This window comes from Coregonus clupeaformis, chromosome 15, assembly GCF_020615455.1.
Source record: "Coregonus clupeaformis isolate EN_2021a chromosome 15, ASM2061545v1, whole genome shotgun sequence".
NCBI classification, from domain to species: Eukaryota; Metazoa; Chordata; class Actinopteri; order Salmoniformes; family Salmonidae; genus Coregonus; species Coregonus clupeaformis.
Window position 1 is genome coordinate 61402296 of NC_059206.1, and position 24635 is coordinate 61426930.

At 44.1% G+C, this 24635-nt stretch overlaps 1 protein-coding gene across 2 annotated transcripts in view; it reads right to left on the minus strand.

The window, feature by feature from the left end:
* The window catches only part of LOC121571434 (E3 SUMO-protein ligase PIAS1), a 65948-nt gene extending 50135 nt beyond the window's left edge, over nucleotides 1-15813 (minus strand). For both annotated transcript variants that reach the window (XM_045225266.1, XM_045225265.1), the window contains exon 1: nucleotides 15791-15813. The gene's annotated coding sequence lies outside the window, so the exon portion shown is untranslated. The remainder of the gene's footprint in view (nucleotides 1-15790) is intronic.
* Nucleotides 15814-24635: the final 8822 nt, after the last annotated feature.

Sequence of the window (24635 nt, forward strand, 5' to 3'; positions counted from 1 at the left end):
AGGGGCAGGCGTGAGGAGCGCTGGTGAGGTAGGGTGAAGGGGCAGGCGTGAGGAGCGTTGGTGAGGTAGGGTGAAGGGGAAGGCGTGAGGAGCGCTGGTGAGGTAGGGTGAAGGGGCAGGCGTGAGGAGCGCTGGTGAGGTAGGGTGAAGGGGAAGGCGTGAGGAGCGCTGGTGAGGTAGGGTGAAGGGGCAGGTGTGAGGAGCACTGGTGAGGTAGGGTGAAGGGGCAGGTGTGAGGAGCGCTGGTGAGGTAGGGTGAAGGGGCAGGTGTGAGAAGCGCTGGTGAGGTAGGGTGAAGGGGCAGGTGTGAGGAGCGCTGGTGAGGTAGGGTGAAGGGGCAGGTGTGAGAAGCGCTGGTGAGGTAGGGTGAAGGGGCAGGTGTGAGAAGCGCTGGTGAGGTAGGGTGAAGGGGCAGGTGTGAGGAGCGCTGGTGAATGGGAAGACGTGAGGAGCACTGGTGAGGTAGGGGGAAGGGGCGGCTTGGATAGACACTGTATCTGAGATCAGAAAGACGGTCACTACTCAGTCCTTCCCACTACAGAATGTTGCCCTTCTCTCTCTCAAGTCAGCAGCATCACAATAGGTTACTAGCTAGGTCAACTAGGATATCACTAACAACTGATCTGGGACAGTATATGAGCCTATAGCAGCCTATTATTTAACACAACTGACTGAGTAGCCTAGATATGGCCAGTGACACCAGTCTATTCACTACTTTCACATTGATATCGTTGTCTGGGTCAGCAGAGACTATAGCTCTAAGACAGCTATGCAACGCAGGCTCTGGTCTATTTGCATGTAGGCCAAGCATCAAAACGTACAACAGGCCTTGGAATTACGTTTCTCAAAACAATGCTGCAGATAAGAAGTTATCACCAAATGTGAATTCCACAATGTAACAATGTGGAATATAGAGGGTGGAGAAAACAAAGGACTGCTGCTGAGGCAGGTCTGATTCTTCAGCAGAACACCACAGTGAAAGGACTGCTGCTGAGGCAGGTCTGATTCTTCAGCAGAACAACAACAGTGTTCAGTGGAGAGTTGCCCAGAGTACACAGAGACAGAGAAAGAGAGAGAGACAGAGAGAGGAGGGAGGGAGGGAGAGATGAGGCATCAAAGCCAAAGGAACTGAATAATATTAAGAAACGCTTTAGATGGAAGGAAAGTAGTGTTGAAACCTACCAATAAACAATTAGGCAACAACAAATTCAATCCCTTTTAGACAACTTCCTGGACAAAACGTTTCACTGTAATAGAGGTGGTCCTCTGTAGCTCAATTGGTAGAGCATGGCGCTTGTAATGCCAGGGTAGTGGGTTCGATCCCCGGGACCACCCATAAGTAAAAATGTATGCACACATGACTATAAGTCGCTTTGGATAAAAGCGTCTGCTAAATGGCATATTATTATTATTATAAACTTGGCAGTAGAAAACCTAAACAGTGTATTTTACCTCTCAGCTTCCCTATCAAATCTAAAAACTTCAAGCAGAAAACCTAAGAAAATCAACAACAATGACAAATGGTTTGATGAAGAATGCAAAAACCTAAGAAAGAAATTGAGAAACCTATCCAACCAAAAACATAGTGACCCAGAAAACCTGAGCCTACGCCTTCACTATGGTGAATAACTAAAACAATACAGAAATACACTACGGAAAAAGAAGAAACAACATGTCAGAAATCAGCTCAATGTAATTGAAGAATCCATAGAATCTAACCACTTCTGGAAAAATTGGAACACACTAAACAAACAACACGAAGAGTTATCTATCCAAAATGGAGATGTATGGATAAACCACTTCTCCAATCTTTTGGCTCTATAACAAAGAACAAACATCAAAAACATATACATGATGAAATACAAAGTGGAGACAGATTTGACCCCAATAACTACAGTGGGATTTGCGTCAACAGCAAAAAACACACTCATTTCTTTCCACAGGGCCGTGGGGTGAGACAGGGATGCAGCTTGAGCCCCACCCTCTTCAACATATATATATCAATGAAATGGCGAGAGCACTAGAAGTCTGCAGCACCCGAACTCACCCTACTAGAATCTGAAGTAAAATGTCTCCTGTTTGCTGATGATCTGGTGCTTGTAACTAACCACAGAGGGCCTACAGCAGCACCTAGATCTTCTGCACAGATTCTGTCAGACCTGGGCCTTGACAAAAAGTAAGACAAAAATAAGGGTGTTCCAAAAACGGTCCAGTTGCCAGGGCCACAAATATAAATTCCATCTAGACACCGTTGCCCTGGAGCACACAAAAAACTATACATACCTCGGCCTAAACATCAGTGCCACAGGTAACTTCCACAAAGCTGTGAACGATCTGAGAGACAAGGCAAGAAGGGCCTTCTATGCCATCAAAAGGAACATAACATTTGACATACCAATTAGGATCTGGCAAAAAATACTTAAATCAGTTATAGAACCCATCGGCCTTTATGGTTGTGAGGTCTGGGGTCCGCTCACTAACCAAGAATTCACAAAATGGGAAAAACACCAAATTGAGACTCTGCATGCAGAATTCTGCAAAAATATCCTCTGTGTACAACAAAAAACACCAAATAATGCACGCAGAGCAGAATTAGGCCAATACCCGCTAATTACCAAAATCCAGAAAAGAGCTGTTGAATTCTACAACCAACTAAAAGGAAGCGATTCCCAAACCTTCCATAACAGAGCCATCACCTACAGAGAGATGAACCTGGAGAAGAGTCCCCTAAGCAAGCTGGTCATGGGGCTCTGTTCACAAACACAAACAGACCACACAGAGCCCCAGGACAGCAACACAATTAGACCCAACCAAATCATGAGAAAACAAAAAGATAATTACATGACACATTGAAAATAATTAACAAAAAAACAGAGCAAACTAGAATGCTATTTGGCCCTAAACAGAGTACACAGTGGCAGAATACCTGACCAAAGCTTTGACAATGTACAGACTCAGTGAGCATAGCCTTGCTATTGAGAAAGGCTGCCATAGGCAGACCTGGCTCTCAAGAGAAGACAGGCTATGTGCACACTGCCCACAAAATGAGATGGAAACTGAGCTTCACTTCCTAACCTCCTGCCAAATGTATGACCATATTAGACACATATATCCCTCAGATTACACAGACCCACAAAGAATTCGAAAAAACAAATCCAATTTTGATAAACTCCCATATCTATTGGGTGAAATACCACAGTAAAGGGCAACCAGTGAAGAACAAACACCATTGTAAATACAACCCATATTTATTTATTTTCCCATTTGTACTTTAACTATTTGCACATCGTTACAACACTGTATATATACATAATATGACATTTGAAATGTCTTTATTCTTTTGGAACTTTTGTGTAATGTTTACTGTTAATATTTGTTGTTTATTTCACTTTTGTTTATTATCTATTTCACTTGCTTTGGCAATGTAAACATATGTTTCCCATGCCAATAAAGCCCTTTGAATTAAATTGAGAGAGAGAGGCATGGAGAGGAGAGTGAGAGAGTCCGGGAGGGGAGAGTGAGAGAGGCAGGGAGGGGAGAGTGAGCGAGGCAGGGAGGGGAGAGTGAGCGAGGCAGGGAGGGGAGAGTGAGCGAGGCAGGGAGGGGAGAGTGAGAGAGGCAGGGAGGGGAGAGTGAGCGAGGCAGGGAGGGGAGAGTGAGAGAGGCAGGGAGGGGAGAGTGAGAGAGAGAGAGGGAAAGGAGAGAGAGAGGGAAAGGAGAGTGAGAGAGGCAGGAGCAAGAGAGAGCGGGGGAGGGGTTGAGAGGGCGGGAGGGTGAGTGAGAGAGAGAATGAGAGAGAGACAGAGAGAGAGAGAGAGAGACAGAGAGAGAGACAGAGAGAGGGAGACAGAGAATGAGAGAGAGAGAGAAAGAGAGAATGAGAGAGAGAGAGAGAGAATGAGAGAGCGAGAGAGAGGGGGAGGAAAGGAGATGGAGAGAGACAGAAAGAGAGGGGACAGGGAGGAAGAGAGCAGAAAAACAGAGAGAGCGAGAGAGGCAGAGAGAGAGAGAGAGAGAGAGAGAGAGAGAGAGAGAGAGAGAGAGAGAGAGAGAGAGCGAGAGAGAGAGAGAGTGAGGTACTGGTTAGTGATAACAGTGAGGGGAGAGAGAGAGAGGAAAGGAGGGAGGGTGAGAGAGAGGGAGTGATATGGTCCTACTCAGAGTGATACACTGCTTCAGAGGTTTAGATGTTATTAAACCCCCCCCCACACAGAGGCAACCCGAGACGAAAACAAGCGTGCAAACCAACACGCAACCCTCCGACGCAGAAATGCTAAAGCCCTTACATGCATGTGTGCACGTACACATTTAGACTAGTTCAACGTCAAACACATAGGACTACTGACACACAGTCTGTCTCTTATCCAGACTTAAAACACACCTGTTAGTGCCCTAGCGCGTTGTAGCCCCCCTCGACAACAGAGGAGGAGGAATGAAACCAACCAGGCAGTATAAAGGGCCTTTGAAGGCGTAAGCAGGCAGGCCAGTGCTCAGCTGCACGGCAGACGGCAGCCTCTTTTAATGGACTGTTTCATCTGTCAGAAGACGCACAGGGCTATAGAACTGCTGGGGCTGGCAAATACACTCTGATGCAGGACTTGGGAGTCACTAGGGCTGTCACGCGCACACACACACACACACACACACACGCACACACACACACACACACACACACACACGACCCAGTCCAATGCATTTCATCTTGTGTGGGCTTCTCTAAACACAAGCAGTGGAGTACACATGAAGGGACCAGGCCAGCAGCCAGTACTGGCACAAAAGGTACAGAACAAACACACAAAGGCCAAGCATGCAAAAAGAGCATGCACACTGCACAATGCTAACACAATGCTAACACAATGCTAACACAATGCTAACACAATGCTAACACAATGCTAACACGCACAGAGCAGTCATGCCGCACACATTCAAGGCACTGTCACACAACCACATGCCTCCGTACACACACACTGTGTAAAGAATTACACTGAGACATTCAGCAGCCTGCCAAAAGCGGACATAAAAGAAGCTAGGTGAGATTGAAGTGATACAATGTCCCTTCTGCCTGCCTAGGGGCTGATAGAGAGGGAGAAATGTTCATCTAAAATGGCCACATTTTGGGTAGGCTGTTGGAGCTGCACAATTCATCGAATTCACACCTAAATCGCAATATTGACATGTGCAATATCCATGTCGCAATAACTATTTTGAAACGCCACTCAGCCGTGTGTAAGGTCAGTTTTGATAGTTTACTCAGTTTGTCGTCTCTCTGCTCTCGCGTCTGCTTTCCACACACGCCAAGCCCCGCACCCTGCCACTCAAGCAGCGCAGTTCCACCTTCTCGCTGTTAGATTCACTATAAGTTTGCTGTTTCTGTTCTGTTTGGTCAAATGCAGTCAACAGATTGTTCCAAACAAGAACGATGCTGCCTTCCACCCAAACGAGGGCATTGCGTTCATCCACCTCTGGCCTGCTGGCTCCCCTACCTCTGCGGAAGCATAGTTCCCGCTCAGCCCAGTCAAAACTGTTCGCTGCTCTGGCACCCATTTAACATTTTACATTTAAGTCATTTAGCAGACGCTCTTATCCAGAGCGACTTACAAATTGGTTCATTCACCCTATAGCCAGTGGGTTAACCACTTTACAACACCCCAATGGTGGAACAAGCTCCCTCACGACGCCAGGACAGCGGAGTCACTCACCACCTTCCGGAGACATTTGAAACCCCACCTCTTTAAGGAATACCTGGGATAGGATAAAGTAATCCTTCTACCCCCCCCCCTTACCCCAACCCACCCCCCCAAAAAAAATAAAAAAAATACAATTTTTAAATAAAAATAAAACATTCTACAGTGGTTATCCCACTGGCTATAAGGTGAATGCACCAATTTGTAAGTCGCTCTGGATAAGAGCGTCTGCTAAATGACGTAAATGTAAATGTAATATAAATTATTATATTTCTATGATTTCAACAGTTCACCCAAGTGTTTTCATCTATATCGGAAGTTAATCGCAATCATAATATTTGGTAAAACAAGTAATAATATGGCATTTGTTTTTGTGCCTAGCCTATGTGTTGAATCAATCATTGCCTTTTCTTGGCTTGAAATGACAAAAAGTGCCAGTGTGAAATCGGTTGAATCAACATGTCTTCTTCTTAAAACAAATGACCTTAACCTGGTTTAGATTTTCCACTGCTCTAAAAAGTGAAATGTTACGTAACGTGAAACACAATACTAAGTAAGTAAGGTATATGTTTTCCCCCTGTTTTACTGACAAAGTTGTCAATAGTTTAAGAATATTTTCGTCATTATTACAGCATTATGTATCTCGTTTTAATGCTAGCTAGCTAACATTGTTAGCTACATTTTCCCCTGTCATTGTTAGCTGGTTAGTCGGATGTTGCTAGCTACTTGTATTTTCGTTTCAGTCATTGGATTATTATAACAGATGAGAGCTGTATATCTTGTTTGTTATTGCTAAATGAATGTGCCTTATCTTAGTATTGATGCTTATTATTTTCAGACCACATCTTGTATGGATAAATACAAGCTCAGTTGGTAGAGCATGGCGCTGGCAACGCCAGGGTTGTGGGTTCGTTTCCCACGGGGGGCCAGTATGAAAAATGTATGCACTCACTAACTGTAAGTCGCTCTGGATAAGAGCGTCTGCTAAATGACTAAAATGTAATGTAAATGTAATACAATTCAGAACACTTTGCAAGCTCTTCTTTCAGGACAGAAAATACACTGGATTTCCAACACTTGGTCTTCATCCTAGTTCTTCCATTAACTGGCAGACAATAACTCTAGTGAGACAGGGTACAGTATTATCACAGATTAGTTAGGGCTGGCAGTTGCCAGGGACCTCATGATACAATATTATCACCACACTTAAGTGCCGATATGATATGTATTGCGATTCCATACTGTTTTCCAAACATATCGCTCACCATATGTCTGCTGCAGAAAGATGAGACAGAGAGCCATGAGAAAACAAGTTTTGATCAGTCATGGAAATAAAAGTACTGAAAACAAATTGGCTATTTTAAAAGAAGATGGAGAACAAGCTATGAAGTAAAAATGCTGGAGTTTTGGTGCAGGTAGAGCAAACTAGCGCAAAGATTATATTGCCAAAACGATACATCGTCAAAAATAATATCCCGATATGTAACTGTATCGATTCCCCCCCCATCACTAAGATTAGTCACAGAGTACCACAGCCTTCATGTTGCTGTTCTTGCAGGGTCTGTTTGTCTGGACGGTTTGTTCCCGACAGTCGCAGCTTTTGACCCTCTATCAGTGTAATCTAGAGCTTTTGCTGTGTTCTGTGGTCCACAACCTTTGGATGACCTTTCCCCAAACTCTAATCCAGCTGGATAGCCAGAGCGGTGGAGGGATTAGTGCATCCACGCTAAGTCAAAAACGCACACTGCACATCTCCTTGCCTGTCTTATACCGTGTGCCTTACTGGCTAACAGAGATGCAGTTCCTCATTTCTAGCTAGGTGACTGGGAGATGAAACTGATTATGCACTGATTTAGTAGCTAAGTTACTTCCAGTATGTAAGTCCTCTGTAGCTCTGTTGGTAGAGCATGGCGCTTGCAACGCCAGGGTTGTGGGTTCGTTTCCCACGGGGGGCCAGTATGGAAAATGTATGCACTCACTAACTGTAAGTGGCTCTGGATAAGAGCGTCTGCTAAATGACTACAATGTAAATGTAAAATGATGGCCTGCCAGGAAGCTCAGCTCTGCAGTGTGGGAGTGAGTGCGTTTATGGATGTGTGTGTGTGTGGCGCTGTTGTGGGGGTGGACTCTACCTGCCCATTATATAAGGCCCTGCTAGAAGGAGTAGTGCTTTATTCTGTGTGCCAGCTCTCCCCCTGCCCCCTCCCTCTGTCAATCCTCCCCCTCCTCATCCTCCCTCCCCCTCCTCATCCTCCCTCCCATCTCTTATCCTTCCAGATCCACTGGCTCGAGCTCAACTCTCAAATACCTTGTTTCATTGTGCTCTCTGGGCACAGTACTGTCTCAAGAGGAAGGAACTAGCTACAGGAGAGAAGAGGCGGGACTACTACTTCTACTCCATCTACCAGGACAGTATGGAGACTTAATGGAGGAGGACATGCCCCCTTTTCCCTTTGAAAGCTCAGGCAGTGAGGATGTGGTTCAGACAGGACCTACCTGGGCTGTAGCCTATGTCTGGCAGAAAGGCAGGTGTGCCACTTTGCCCCGGGCTACAGAAGTCTGGTCCCAGCTTGCCCACAGGCAGGGCTGATTTCTCAACCCCCCCCCCGCTAGACTGAGCACAGCACAACGCAAGTCCAGACTTCAACACTACAATGTTGTTGTTTTTTTTATACCTGAAACCAAAAGAGTAGAGTCAATGCTGCCAGTGTAATGCCAGTGTACAGGTTACTGCCAGTGTAATGCCAGTGTACAGGTTACTGCCAGTGTAATGCCAGTGTACAGGTTACTGCCAGTGTAATGCCAGTGTACAGGTTACTGCCAGTGTAATGCCAGTGTACAGGTTACTGCCAGTGTACAGGTTACTGCCAGTGTAATGCCAGTGTACAGGTTACTGCCAGTGTAATGCCAGTGTACAGGTTGCTGCTTTGATGACAGGAATAACAACTTCCCAGCAACACAGGGAACCACCTGCTGGATTATGGCTGATCTCTCCCTTGACCTTGGCCTCAATCATCCACAGAGGAAGGGAGAGCATGCAAGAGGTTGAGGAAGGCACAACCTGCTTTCAGATGAAGAGGGCAGAAAGAGAGAAAGTCTTCTCTGCACGGTGTCGTAGGTCAAACTACAACACAGAGACAGTCTCACATCGACTCCTACCCACATGCAAGTGAGAGAGAGAAGGTGAACAGAAGAAAGCTTCAATTGCAATCCACTGGGCTTTCCCCCTATAAGCCGCATCCGTTGCAAAATTGTGCACACTTCTTCAATCTCCGCAGCGTTGTCATTGGATGCTTGGTTTCTTTTCCTTCACCCGCTCATGCAGGTCCTGTGTTCTTCTACATGCATGGTCCACACAACCTATTGTTAGGAAGCGGTGTTAGAAGGTAGGCTAGGAACTAGGCAAGTAGCTGGAAAGGGCTCCATACCATTAGAAGAGCCCATGTTACATATCTACCTTGTTGGGACACCCTGGGGACTGTTATTATCATTACTGCAGTCCAGTCCAGCCCAGCACTGCAATCAGACAGACTGAGATATCTGCTGGAGCCTACTGCAATCAGACAGACAGATATCTGCTGTAGCCTACTGCAATCAGACAGACAGAGATATCTGCTGTAGCCTACTGCAATCAGACAGACTTAGATATCTGCCGTAGCCTACTGCAATCAGAGAGACTGAGATATCTGCTGTAGCCTACTGCAATCAGACAGACAGAGATATCGGCTGTAGCCTACTGCAATCAGACAGACAGAGATATCGGCTGTAGCCTACTGCAATCAGACAGACTGAGATATCTGCTGTAGCCTACTGCAATCAGACAGACTGAGATATCTGCTGTAGCCTACTGCAATCAGACAGACTGAGATATCTGCTGTAGCCTACTGCAATCAGACAGACTGAGATATCTGCTGTAGCCTACTGCAATCAGACAGACAGAGATATCTGCTGTAGCCTACTGCAATCAGACAGACTGAGATATCTGCTGTAGCCTACTGCAATCAGAGAGACTGAGATATCTGCTGTAGCCTACTGCAATCAGACAGACTTAGATATCTGCCGTAGCCTACTGCAATCAGAGAGACTGAGATATCTGCTGTAGCCTACTGCAATCAGACAGACTGAGATATCTGCTGTAGCCTACTGCAATCAGACAGACTGAGATATCTGCTGTAGCCTACTGCAATCAGACAGACTTATATATCTGCCGTAGCCTACTGCAATCAGAGAGACTGAGATATCTGCTGTAGCCTACTGCAATCAGACAGACTTATATATCTGCCGTAGCCTACTGCAATCAGAGAGACTGAGATATCTGCTGTAGCCTACTGCAATCAGACAGACTGAGATATCTGCTGTAGCCTACTGCAATCAGACAGACTTAGATATCTGCCGTAGCCTACTGCAATCAGAGAGACTGAGATATCTGCTGTAGCCTACTGCAATCAGACAGACTGAGATATCTGCTGTAGCCTACTGCTCAGTCTCATAACCTCATCTCCACTGCACTCCAGAGTCCCAACTCACTCACTCATCCACACATAGGCCTCTACACACTGGCATGGTTTTGTAGTGCAACGCTGTCTCATGCTTAGAAGATAGGCCAGTGAGTCCACAGAGGTTGACCATGAGGTAGCCCGGCTAGTTCTCTCAGCAGACTCATGTCATGTGTGTATCTGCTTGCTAGCTGACTCCAGTTCCAAGTAACTTGCAATGACACAGGAAACATCATGCACATTTCTGCACAGTCGTTCGACACCGAAATAAACAAGTGAAACCAACGTATACTGGTAGGGTTACGATGTTCTTTTAATTTCTGTTTCCGGGAATAGAAATGGTATTTCCTCGGTTGTGGCCTAACGTGCCAACTGAAATTAACTCCAACTGGTTAGAGCATCCACTGGAAATACATGTAGTCTTAGGCACACTCGATTTCTTTATGAGACATGGACAGGCCAGTGGAGAGGCCAGTGGAGAGGCCAGTAGAGAGGCCAGTGGAGAGGCCAAGGCCAGTGGAGAGGCCAAGGCCAGTGGAGAGGCCAGTGGAGATGCCAAGGCCAGTGGAGAGGCCAGTGGAGAGGCCAAGGCCAGTGGAGAGGCCAGTGGAGAGGCCAGTGGAGAGGCCAAGGCCAGTGGAGAGGCCAAGGCCAGTGGAGAGGCCAGTGGAGAGGCCAGTGGAGAGGCCAGTGGAGAGGCCAGTAGAGAGGCCAAGGCCAGTGGAGAGGCCAAGGCCAGTGGAGAGGCCAGTGGAGAGGCCAAGGCCAGTGGAGAGGCCAAGGCCAGTGGAGAGGCCAAGGCCAGTGGAGAGGCCAGTGGAGAGGCCAGTGGAGAGGCCAGTGGAGAGGCCAGTAGAGAGGCCAGTAGAGAGGCCAGTGGAGAGGCCAAGGCCAGTGGAGAGGCCAGTGGAGAGGCCAAGGCCAGTGGAGAGGCCAGTGGAGATGCCAAGGCCAGTGGAGAGGCCAGTGGAGAGGCCAAGGCCAGTGGAGAGGCCAGTGGAGAGGCCAGTGGAGAGGCCAAGGCCAGTGGAGAGGCCAAGGCCAGTGGAGAGGCCAAGGCCAGTGGAGAGGCCAGTGGAGAGGCCAGTGGAGAGGCCAGTAGAGAGGCCAAGGCCAGTGGAGAGGCCAAGGCCAGTGGAGAGGCCAGTGGAGAGGCCAAGGCCAGTGGAGAGGCCAGTGGAGAGGCCAGTAGAGAGGCCAGTGGAGAGGCCAGTAGAGAGGCCAGTGGAGAGGCCAGTGGAGAGGCCAGTGGAGAGGCCAGTAGAGAGGCCAGTGGAGAGGCCCAGTTCTATATTTAGTCATTAAGTGAGAGGGTGAGGCCGGGTCACAACCTGCTGTCATGTACATACAATCTATGCAAATGTTTGGGGTAATGGCTGTTTTAATTGACTGGCGTGAAGTGTCTACCATAGTAACGCGGTGTCAGAATCAGAAAATTAGGTTTTCACTTATTATAGGAGCATAATTAACATTTTTATTAAAATAATAAGAAACTGGCCATTTAATGCATTTCTTTTTTATTTGAGCTTTCATCCCTAGACAGTGTCTCTTTGGGCTGCAGTATTATAACAAAAGGCTTGTAGGAAGGTGTACAGAGGGCTAACTGTGAGGAGAAACTGGGAAACCTGTAAATTGGTACTGGAGCTGCTCCCAGGTAGGAGGAAATCATCTGTTGAGAGAGGTGATATATTTTCCCTCCTAATCCCTCTGCTGGTTTCTCTCAGCAGCCTTAAGAATATATTCAAATCTTTCTCTCAGCAGCCTTAAGAATATATTCAAACATTTCTCTCAGCAGCCTTAAGAATATATTCAAACCTTTCCTCAACAAGAGGAACAGTGTAACCACCAGTGTTACAGCCTTTGATCAGACAGAACTTTTCAACTGATCTGATGTCAGCCGTAAACCTGGTCTGAAACCTAGATATCCAAACCTGCTATCCAAAGAAGCTTCAATGCAAATGATTCTCAAACCTGCTTCCATTATATGTCCAGCCTGCCTGTAACACCAGTTACATGTTTCCACGGCAACACAGGGCTTCAAAATCACCTCGGCCTGGAGCAAAGCAGAGGCAGGCTATTTTGGGCAGAAATTGTCAATTCTACATTTGGTACCCGAAGGCTATAATGAAATTTCACAATCTGGCTCAACACCACACTGTGCATTGAACAATAAAGGCATTGTGAACAATAAAGGGAAGACTGACCTCGGTAAAGACACATGTGTTTCTGCTGTTTTACCTCCACCACCGGTCCTCAATGAGCAGTCTGGCTGGAGGATACCATTGATGATCTATCTAAGGCACTCATCTATTTAACTTCAACTAAAGGGTGTCTGTTCTAAAGGAGAAGTGATGCTGTGTCAATATAGCACGTTTCTCTTAGTCAGCTCCAAGACTCTGAAATATGCCACAGTCCCCCATTCATGAAAATCCACCTGTGAAGAATCCGATTTTCACAAACAGTCCAGTCCAAAAACATAGCCTATCAGTTAATAGTTAGTCATGATGCAATGGAACAGTTTGAGTAGTAGTAGGCTATGAGTTCAAAGCAGTAACATCACACCACACAACCCCCCATCATCTCTCTCTCTCTCACACACACACACACACACACACACAGTAACACACCCAAGAGAAGAAAACAGTCATCATCCACTTTGGTGATTTCTGAGCACGCGTCTCTTCTTTTGAATAGCCTAGAGAATGGCAGAGAGAGGTAGCCTGGTGCTGTGAAGGAGGAGGGAGAGAGAGAGAAGGACCTGTGTCATTTAGAGATTAGCCTAGCCACAGGCTCCACAAATAGACACCACCTGTAAGCCTCCAGAGTAGGAAGAGTTACTGTACAGCCCCGTTGGTGCAGCTGTCTGCAGAATGAGACTAATGCAGATGAAGGACATTCACAATAGAAACAATGAAACGTTTTAAGCAACACTATAGCCTGCGTCTAGCCTATAGCTTTCAGAGACAATCAACGCAATAGGCCTAGCCTACAGTGGAGGCCATTTGAGGCCTATTTCTGACAGACTTCTTTAACAGGGACCTCCGATTATTTGAATCCATGGATGATTTGAGCCTAAAGTTGAGCTATGGATCAATGCATCTCGAAGCACGACTCAGCCGTCTTCAACAAACCCACACCCCAGGAGGACGAAGCAGGCAAACAGTGAACATCCTGTTCCAATCTAAAGGGGCAGATAGAAACCGCTAGATTATTATATACCACTTCACAGATGCTTTTATCCAAAGCGACTTACAGTCATGCGTGCATAAATTGGAGCTACATAATCAGATCTGTATTCAGGGATGAGAAAGAGCTCTGAGTCATCTGATCACATGACCAATCAAGCAACTGATTAACTTTGTGCCACCTCACACCTCCACATATGCTAGTTCAGTGCAGAGGAGAGGAAACGGATTCAGTAAGCACTACAACCACTAGCTATGGATCACAAAGTCTGCAAAGCTCTTCTCTCACTTACATTACCACTGGGAGGAAGGGTATAGCCTATTGCATGACAAACCGGGAGTCTTGTATTCTCACTTCATCAAATCCCCAACTCTGGAAGACACCAGGTCAGTGGGTCTAGCGTTCGCTGCAGAGCTAAGGAGAAGAGAAGGCGAGACTGCATGGCAATGACTGCCTCCACTGTAGTGTTGATGACCTGATGGGAGTGTAGTGATTGCAAGAAACAATCATCAGCGGCGAAATACGATTTGTAGCAAGCAATCTCATATCATACAAACTCAATCGGCTCCGAGTTTGAGCCTGGACATCGTTTAGGAACAGAAACTAACAACAGACAATGTTTGTGAAGAATAAAAACCTAAATACCAATGCAGTAGAAGAGAGAGGCTACACCGGAGGACATCAATATGGACTTAGTTTCCAAGCACACAGCAATACCAACACTTTTGGAGAAAAAAAAGTATAAAAATACCACTCAGATCAATAGCAGCTCAATAGGTGCCTGTCAAGCATCTGGTATCGTCAGTTAGGCCTAACTCATATCGTCCGCTGCAATGTCACACAATAGATGTGCAGACTGAGACAACTCATAATAAAAACCCAGCCTGAAAAACTATTCTAAATCAAATGTTTGACGTGAGAAAACTGATGCAGTCACTGTGATGTCACTCTTTTTGAATAACGAACACGTGATTTTGAAGTATGTCTACATCTGAATCAATTGCTACTGACTTGTGATCCCAGTACACTAGATTATGGACCACACAAGCTTTAAATTAAATAATTATAGGAAGGCAAGTAGACAACTGCTCTGAAGGCACCATGCAGAAACATTGATCGAAATCATTGAGGCAGAAAAGGTTGCTATGCAGGTTTGCATTTCTGACAAATAGTTTAGGGTTAAATGTAGCCCTTGATCATGACTCTCAGATCCATTTCGTTACGCATAAGAGTCATTGGACGAAGGCATCTTCTGTACAGGGGAGTTTTGTTAAGAAGCCCGGCGCTCGGCCTGAACATTAACACACATCGCCTGCAGTATGGTTTTGGAAGCATAAGAACCTCATCTTTCATATCAGCGAGAAATAATTTTCAAAAAACAAAAGGTTAAATTGATACACACCTTTATAGGGTTCCCACACAGCCATATCTCCATGTTACAGTGTGTGCTTCCGGAACACAGAGGGACCTGTGCAAATTAACTATCTAGCATGCTCCGAATACCTGTGCTCAACGGAAGAAGGCCGCCAGAAACGTGTTGTCACTGAAAAATACTGTTGGCAACTGTGATAAAGCCGGTAAATTAGGGCTGAAATAACTAAAGACAAGTTACCAGAACTTGAACTGTAATGAACCCATAGCAACGTGTTAAGATTAGCTTAAAGTCAAGACGTGTTCAAGGATACCAACATATCAAAAGAACATTGCTACACGTTTTACAACATCTATCACTATGACTCAGTGATAGTCAGCTGGGGAAATACAAATGCATTCACTTTTTCTCCACTCCGCTGTGTTAAAGTTAACTAGCCATGTTACAAACCGTTTTCAAATTAGAGCATAATGTCTTGTCACTCTTACACCATTAAAAGTGCATAATTTTATGCGTCTTGAGAAATTGATAAAACGACTGAAAGCGCTTGAATAGTAGCCTAAGTTAGCAAGAAACACATTTTGTCCTTCTCCCATCGCTAGCGGGAGCCTCTGTTCACTAGCTTGACAGACCGTCAAAACCGCTCGCACCCTCTCCAAACGCTGACCAACTAATTAGCTTATAGTGGCATCCTCATTCAAACAGCCAACTATGACCCATCATTGTCATAAGATACTTTTTAGCTAAATGTTTACAAAATGTTAATGGACCGAAAATAAATATACTTTTTAATTATTTCGCTAGCTAATAAATATATTCCATGCAGGAGACCGCTAACGAACGAGCGGGTCTCTCTCAACATCAACAATAACATGTTTTAGCTTTTGCCTTACAGTGAATTCATTTAAAGTTATCCTTATGCACAAACAATACACATAAATCCACACTAAAATGAGATCGTTATCGTTTAAATTACACATGCGAAGACTTGCGTTGGCATTATGTCGTTTGCTAACCGTTTAAATTTATAATGATTTCAAGCTGCGCTTTACCTTCAGTTCCGCACTCTCCGCCATCTTGCAATTCCTAGTGCAAGCGTGATGACGTGCAGTCACGTGACGTGGACGACCACTACGCTACGTTATCGCGCTCATTGGGGGTGTATTCAAAATGCCTGAAACGTTGCTTGAGTGCTTAAAACTGTGTTAGTTATGTAGTAGATATGATCCATCCCATATTCCGTTTCAATAGATACGTTTGATTGACATGACACTTTAGGCATCTTTTGATGTCCTCAATCAATGCAAAATGCAACAAAACCTAGCTACCTGTGCAGCACAGCCACCAATGCCATTATCCTGTCTGAATTAATTCTGACAATGTTTATTGTTTAGATTTTCCTCTCCCAACCACCAACTTGTTCTATGTAATGGAGTTGTCTCCATAGACGTTTTGTACATAATTTCCTCCACAAAAGAGAGTCACTCTCAGTCTGTGCCACTAGCACCTCCCCGATCAGAGCACACACACACACACACACACACACACACACACACACACACACACACACACACACACACACACACAGTGTGGTGCCAGGATAACAACCTCTCCCTCAATGTGATCAAGACAAAGGAGATGATCGTGGACTACAGGAAAAGGAGGGCCGAGCACGCCCCCATTCTCATCGGCGGGGCTGTAGTGGAGCAGGTTGAGAGCTTCAAGTTCCTTGGTGTCAACATCACAAACGAACTATCGTGGTCCAAACACACCAAGACAGTCGTGAAGAGGGCACGACAATGCCTATTCCCCCTCAGGAGACTGAAAAGATTTGGCATGGGTCCTCAGACACTCAAAAAGTTATACAGCTGCAACATCGAGAGCATCCTGACTGGTTGCATCACCGCCTGGTATGGCAACTGCTCGGCCTCCGGCCGCAAGGCACTACAGAGGGTAGTGCGTACGGCCCAGTACATCACTGGGGCCAAGTTTCCTGCCACCCAGGACCTCTATACCAGGTGGTGTCAGAGGAAAGCCCTAAAAATTGCCAAAGACTCCAGCCACCCTAGTCATAGACTGTTCTCTCTGCTACCGCACGGCAATCTGTACCGGAGTGCCAAGTCTAGGTCCAAAAGGCTTCTTAACAGCTTCTACCCCCAGAGCCATAAGACTCCTGAACAGCTAATCAAATGGCTACCCGGACTATTTGTATATTTTTCTTAAAACTGCATTGTTGGTTAAGGGCTTGTAAGTAAGCATTTCACTGTAAGGTCTACACCTGTTGTATTCAGCGCATGTGGCAAATAACATTTGATTTGATTTCAATAGACGTGTAAAAGATGTGGTTATCTATTATACAGGAAAATAATGAATATATGCAATGGATACAACAGGATAAGCAAATGGATCCAGAATACAACTGAATGGAATGGATTGGTACTAACAGTAGAACAACAAGATTAACACGGGGGGCCAGTATGAAAATGTATGCACTCACTAACTGTAAGTCGCTCTGGATAAGAGCGTCTGCTAAATGACTAAAATGTCAAATGTCAAATGTAAATAGCAAAGGACTGTATAATAAAAATAAAAATAAAACACACAAAGTTACAATAACAATATTAAAGTACTTCTGCACGCATTCCATCCCACAAGTCACTCAGAGGAGAAGTGAGGAGAGTGTGAGAAGATCTGTCAGGTGTCATGCCCTCTGACAACGTGCCCCTTAGCAACCAACAGGGTCAGGTCACACAGGTCAGGGAGAGTGAAAGGCTGGTTTATGGTACCTACTAGACACTCAGGCATCCTGGGGGATGGGGAGTGAGCTGTGCAGCTTGAAAGGGCTGTGAGGTGCTGATAAGAGTCACAGGCAGGGAATTCGTAAACACAAAACACTTCTTGAGATATGCTTGAAACGATTTGGTGCAGTCAAAAACGTGATTTTCCTGTTTTATATATAAACTATATATACAAGAGTATGTGGACACACCTTCAAATTAGTGGATTCGGCTATTTCTGCCACACCCATTGCTGACAGGTGTATAAAATTGAGCACAGAGCCATGCAATCTCCATGGACAAACATTGGCAGTAGAATGGCCTTACTGAAGAGCTCAGTGACTTTCAATGTGGCACTGTGATAGGATAAAATTTCTGCCCTGCTAGAGCTGCCCCGTTCAACTGTAAGTGCTGTTATTGTTAAGTGGAAACTTATAGGAGCATTAACAGCTCAGCCGCAAAGTTGTAGGCCACACAAGGTCACAGAATGGGACCGCAAGTGCTTAAGCGCGTAGCGCGTAAAAATCGTCTGTCCTCGGTTGCAACACTCACTACAGAGTTCCAAACTGCCTCTGGAAGCAACATCAGCAAAATAACTGTTCATCAGGCGCTTCATGAAATGGGTTTCCATGGTTGAGCAGCCACACAAAAGCCTAAGATCACCATGCGCAATGCCAAGCGTTGGCTGGAGTGGTGTCTCCTGAGTGGCGCAGTGGTCTAAGGCACTGCATCGCAGTGCTAACTGTGCTACTAGAGATCCTGGTTCGAATCCAGGCTCTGTCGCAGCCGGCCGCGACCGGGAGACTCATGGGCGGCGCACAATTGGCCCAGCGTCGTCCAGGGTAGGGGAGGGAATGGCCGGCAGGGATGTAGCTCAGTTGATAGAGCATGGCGTTTGCAACGCCAGGGTTGTGGGTTCGTTTCCCACGGGGGGCCAGTATAAAAAAAATAAAAAATAATATGTATTCACTAACTGTAAGTCGCTCTGGATAAGAGCGTCTGCTAAATGACGTAAATGTAAATGTAAATGTGTAAAGCTTGCCGCTATTGGACTCTGGAGCAGTGGAAAAGCGTTCTCTGGAGTGATGAATCACTCTTCACCATCTGGCAGTCCAAAGGACGAATTTGGGTTTGGCGGATGCCAGGAGAATGCTACCTGCCCGAATGCATAGTACCAACTGTAAAGTTTGGTGGAGAAGGAATAAGGGTCTGGGGCTGTTTTTCATGGTTCGGGCTAGGGCCTTTAGTTACAGTGAAGGGAAATCTTAACGCTACAGCATACAATGACGTTCTAGACGATTCTCTGCTTCCAACTTTGTGGTAACAGTTTGGGGAAGGACCTTTCCTGTTTCAGCATGACAATGCCCCCATGCACAAAGCAAGGTCCATACAGAAATGGTTTTTCGAGATCGATGTGGAAGAACTTGACTGACCGGCACAGAGCCCTGACCTCAACCCCATAGAACACCTTTGGGATGAATCGGAACGCTGACTGTGAGCCAGGCCTAATCGCCCAACATCAGTGCCCAACCTCAATAATGCTTTTGTGGCTGAAGTTCCCACAGCAATGTTCCAACATCTAGTGGAAAGCCTTCCCAGAAGAGTGGAGGCTGTCATAGCAGCAAAGGGGGGACCAACTCCATTGCCTGTGATTTTGGAATGAGATGTTCGACAAGCAGGTGTCCACATACTGTTGGTCATGTGGTGTTATTTCCACACTGAGGTTGGAATAATACTGCGAAATTGTGAGAATTATGATATTGCCCTTTTAGTGGAGTTGTGTAGTTCATACATGCGTAATCTATGAGCAGAATTACTTTCTTACCTCAATTAGCCACAAAATCCCTAGTTTGAATAAAGCAACTGTTTTTCTGGAAGCTGTACTTCCCCATTTTCCTTACATTTTCCCCCCACGTGGGCCAGCCCCCTAGCAATTTGACTTCAACCAATGAGCTTCAGCACCTTGCCATGTATGTGACAGCTAGGAAGATGCACCCACAGAAGAGCGAGAGAGAGAGAGAGCGAAAGAGCAACGACTTGGTGCACATATCTGCACATACAGTCAAGTCGGAAGTTTACATACACCTTAGCCAAATACATTTAAACTCAGTTTTTCACAATTCCTGACATTTAATCCTAGTAAAAATTCCCTGTCTTAGGTCAGTTAGGATCACCACTTTATTTTGAGAATGTGAAATGTCAGAATAATAGTAGAGAGAATTATTTATTTCAGCTTTTATTTCTTTCATCACATTCCCAGTGGGTCAGAAGTTTACATACACTCAATTAGTATTTGGTAGCATTGCCTTTAAATTGTTTAACTTGGGTCAAACATTTCGGGTAGCCTTCCACAAGCTTCCCACAATAAATTGGGTGGATTTTGGCCCATTCCTCCTGACAGAGCTGGTGTAACTGAGTCAGGTTTGTAGGCCTCCTTGCTCGCACACGCTTTTTCAGTTCTGCCCACACATTTTCTATAGGATTGAGGTCAGGGCTTTGTAATGGCCACTCCAATACCTTGACTTTGCTGTCCTTAAGCCATTTTGCCACAACTATGGAAGTATGCTTGGGGTCATTGTCCATTTGGAAGACCCATTTGCGACCAAGCTTTAACTTCCTGACTGATGTCTTGAGATGTTGCTTCAATATATCCACATACTTTTCCTTCCTCATGATGCCATCTATTTTGTGAAGTGCACCAGTCCCTCCTGCAGCAAAGCACACCCACAGCATGATGTTGCCACCCCCGTGCTTCACGGTTGGAATGGTGTTCTTCGGCTTGCAAGATCCCCCTTTTCCTCCAAACATAACGATTGTCATTATGGCCAAACAGTTCTATTTTTGTTTCATCAGACCAGAGGACATTTCTCCAAAAAGTACGATCTTTGTCCCCATGTGCAGTTGCAAACTGTAGTTGGTCTTTTTTATGGCGGTTTTGAAGCAGTGGCTTCTTCCTTGCTGAGCGGCCTTTCAGGTTATGTCAATATAGGACTCGTTTTACTGTGGATATAGATACATTTGTACCTGTTTCCTCCAGCATCTTCACAAGGTCCTTTGCTGTTGTTCTGGGATTGATTTGCACTTTCCGCACCAAAGTACGTTCATCTCTAGTAGACAGAACGCGTCTCCTTCCTGAGCGGTATGATGGCTGCGTGGTCCCATGGTGTTTATACTTGTGTACTATTGTTTGTACAGATGAACGTGGTACCTTCAGGCGTTTGAAAATGGCTCCCTAGGATGAACCAGACTTGTGGAGGTCTACAAAAAATTTTTTGAGGTCTTGGCTGATTTCTTTTGATTTTCCCATGATGTCAAGCAAAGAGGCACTGAGTTAATTATGTCAATTAACCTATCAGAAGCTTCTAAAGCCATGACATCATTTTCTGGAATTTTCCAAGCTGTTTAAATGCACAGTCAACTTAGTGAATGTAAACTTCTGACCTACTGGAATTGTGATACAGTGAAGTATAAGTGAAATAATCTGTCTGTAAACAATTGTTGGAAAAATGACTTGTGTCATGCACAAAGTAGATGTCCTAACCGACTTGCCAAAACTATAGTTTGTTAACAAGAAATTTGTGGAGTGGTTGAAAAACGGGTTTTAATGACTCCAACCTAAGTGTATGTAAACTTCCGACTTCAACTGTATGTGACGTAGTACACCATTTTCGGGGACCACTTTTAGCTCGTGAGTGCTACTTTCAGAACTACTGGTTAAAAAATATACAAGAGTACCGGAGAATCCCTTTAATAGACCAATAAGACAGAGAGTTCCAAACCTCTCTGCCAATAATAGCTACATTTTCAATTGTCCCCTCCCCACTCAGACCACTCCTAGTCAGTCCTAGCTAAATTCTTTCTTGAGAAATTGCCCTTTACTAAGAAGCATTTTTGTTTATTTTTGACCATTTGAATTAAAAACAATCACAGTAAGGTACTTAATTGTTATCCAGAAATGATTTGATGTGGAGATAAAAACGTCTGCATTGGACCTTTAAAACAGTTCATAGTGTACTCTCTCTTCAATTACAAACGTTTTAGAACATTGCACACCCTGAATACATCTTTATAATATAAACTAACAAGGTGTTTAAAGCACTCAATACATTTGTTAAAATAGGATTGGTAAACACGCATCAACAGACAACTGGTTTGGAACGAGATAGCAGTGGAATTGGCACTGCTTCGGGAAAAGGGACCCATCGACTGTAGGTGTGAAAAGTTACAAATGCTGGAGGACATTCATATGAGCCAGTAGATGGCACTATCTCCATTGTAATTCAGACTATGGTCGCTACACATCCCACACTATTTTTTGGACATTATATTTATAGAGCCCCCAAAGTCCTCATGGAAATGGTTAATATGCCTCAACTAGAAGTAGTATGTTATATCTAATCATGAATAAGATAACGCCCCAGCTTTCCAGTGTTGTACTTATATCTATGCATTTTATTTTGTTATACCATACATGACTACCCCTTATCCCTAAGAGGGACAGGCCTACCACACTGTGTGGAGTACGTTACTCCATAACAATGCAATTCATCTTGAATGTAATGATTGATGACACAAATCCATTATGGATTACTTTAGTCAACCATATAAGGCTCATGTGGAGGGGTTATTTGAAGAGGGACGGCTGTTGCACATTTCCAGTCCCCACCTGTTCAATGTGATGTCCACAGTGACAGGACAAGTGCAGGTTAACTTTGTATTGGCCTTTGTCAAAGGAGTCATTTAGAGTTAGATCCCATGACCAATGTTGTCATAACAAATCATAATGAACAGGAACAAACATTATTTGATGGCCACTCTAATAGGTTGATAAACGTGTACTTACTTCTATGATGTACAAACCATATCCTTTCATTCTCATGTTTGGCCAGGCCATTTTGAACTATTGTAACAAAAAAGCAAATAAATCTGAAATCATTCACTGTGAAAAATGGGTTCACTCAGTACATATTTAAGTGGGCTTTTACATGTTTGGGCGTACCACAACAAACAGTTTGAGCGACTTTCAAAAGAGTATTGTTTTGTATTGAGGGCAGCCTTCAGACACTATTTACCAAGGGTGTAATGGTTTATGTGGTCTGTTCATTCTTGTAATTTAAAAGACTTTTATTAATGGCTTCTCACAATCACACTCATGTATACAGTCATACTAAAATATATCTTTAAAAATATATCATCATATGATAAAAACTGAAAAATAATCATACTTCAATGGTATCTGTTAATCATTGTAATGTAATCAATGTCACTATTTCAGTATTTCACTCAAATGTCAATTGAACTTGTGAAGTTGTGCTGAATCAAATGTTTAATAGTTTGTGATATGAGGCTTAACAAGCCAGTAAATATATAAATGATCATATCAATACTGTGTTCCTGATCTAAAATATACCATGTGCAACAGCAAAAATGATCAAATAAATTGTGTTCAATGCCATTATTATGTGGATGGAATAGTTCATCAATGAGTTCTTCAGTATAGCTTGTGTAAACATGTTACAATGCACATGAGTGGTTAGTATTCAAATGAAAAGGAGCCTTCATGTGGGGAGCAATTACTGTCAAAAAAGATTAATATTCAACATGCATCACTGCCATTATGCGAGCATCTCTCTTACTCTCTTGTGCCTAGGGACAGAGGGCCATCTAAAGAGCATTTAATCAATAGCTATTAGGCTTCACATCAGAATAATTAGATTTCACTATTAAACAGGGCTATTCCCCTGACAGAATGTCAAACATAACTTCACTGGACTTCTGAGACAGCCCATGTATGGAATGAGTCGTTTGATATAATATAAAACATCAAATTAAACAACCTGCACGCTAAATTAATTTTAAATCATGTGTTATTCCTTAAAGAATCCAGCAGATGTCAGTATCGTTCCTATTAAGATATATATTCAGGAGACAAGGCAAAAAGAGGATTAACTTTTTAATCGTATTTTACATTAATTTCTGATATAATACATACATGAGTCTTATTGGCCCTTAATGGGGTCACAACAACACTTTAAAGGTCATATAGATCGTGGAGAAAATATAGCCATCAACTTGCTTGGAATTGATTTTTTAAAAATAAGAAAAAAGAATGCTTACACAAATCAACTGCACAACGTGGAATTCAGTCACAAATGGCAGTTTCAACTGCACAACATGGAATTCAGTCACAAATGGCAGTTTCAACTGCACAACGTGGAATTCAGTCACAAATGGCAGTTTCAACTGCACAACATGGAATTCAGTCACAAATGGCAGTTTCAAGTCTCTTTAGGTGGCGTCTTGGTTTCATTTAATCTCATCCACACTCATAACTCTTGCCATGCACAAAGGATTGACATGACAAAATAATGCCTACAAGACATAATTAAATACACAACAAATAGTTTGGTTTCTGTGCCTGTGGTTTATTTAATGTATGGTAGGGTTCTGACCATGATTCAAACCCTTTATAAAGTACAACTGAAGCTGGGTGTGTCTTGTAACCGAATGCTCAAATCATATGGAAGAAATATACCGTTTATAATGAATATACTGTACATGGTATCTATGTATGATTAAAAACAATCACAGTTGAGAGACTGAATTCTATACACTGTAAAAGACTAATCTGTTGTGTGACATTTTAGGCAAACTGAGCCTTTAATTTAATTAGCTCAAGGTTGAAAGGTCATTGGTTACTACGGAATAAGTGCTAGAATAAATGTTGGTGCGATTAGAACAGTGTTTCTCAATCCTGGTCCTGGGGACCCAAAGGGGTGCACATTTTTGTTTTTGCCCTAGCACTCGAGTCAACTAATCAATAATTCTTCATCAAGCCTTTGATTTGAATCAGGTGTGTTAGGGTTAGGACAAAAAAAAAAAAGGTGCACCGCTTTGGGTCCCCTGATCCAGTATTGGGAAACACTGCATTAGAAGGAAGTGTATTCTATACATTAGATGCTTAACAGGGTTTTCTTTATTTCTTAGTACAGTGTGGTCCAGATCAGTAGTAATGTTGCCAATTTAAAGTGCTTCACATCAATAATATACATTGTTTAATGTTTCAGATGGACAGAACAGATTAACGACTAAATTAAACAAATTAAATAAATATATGTAA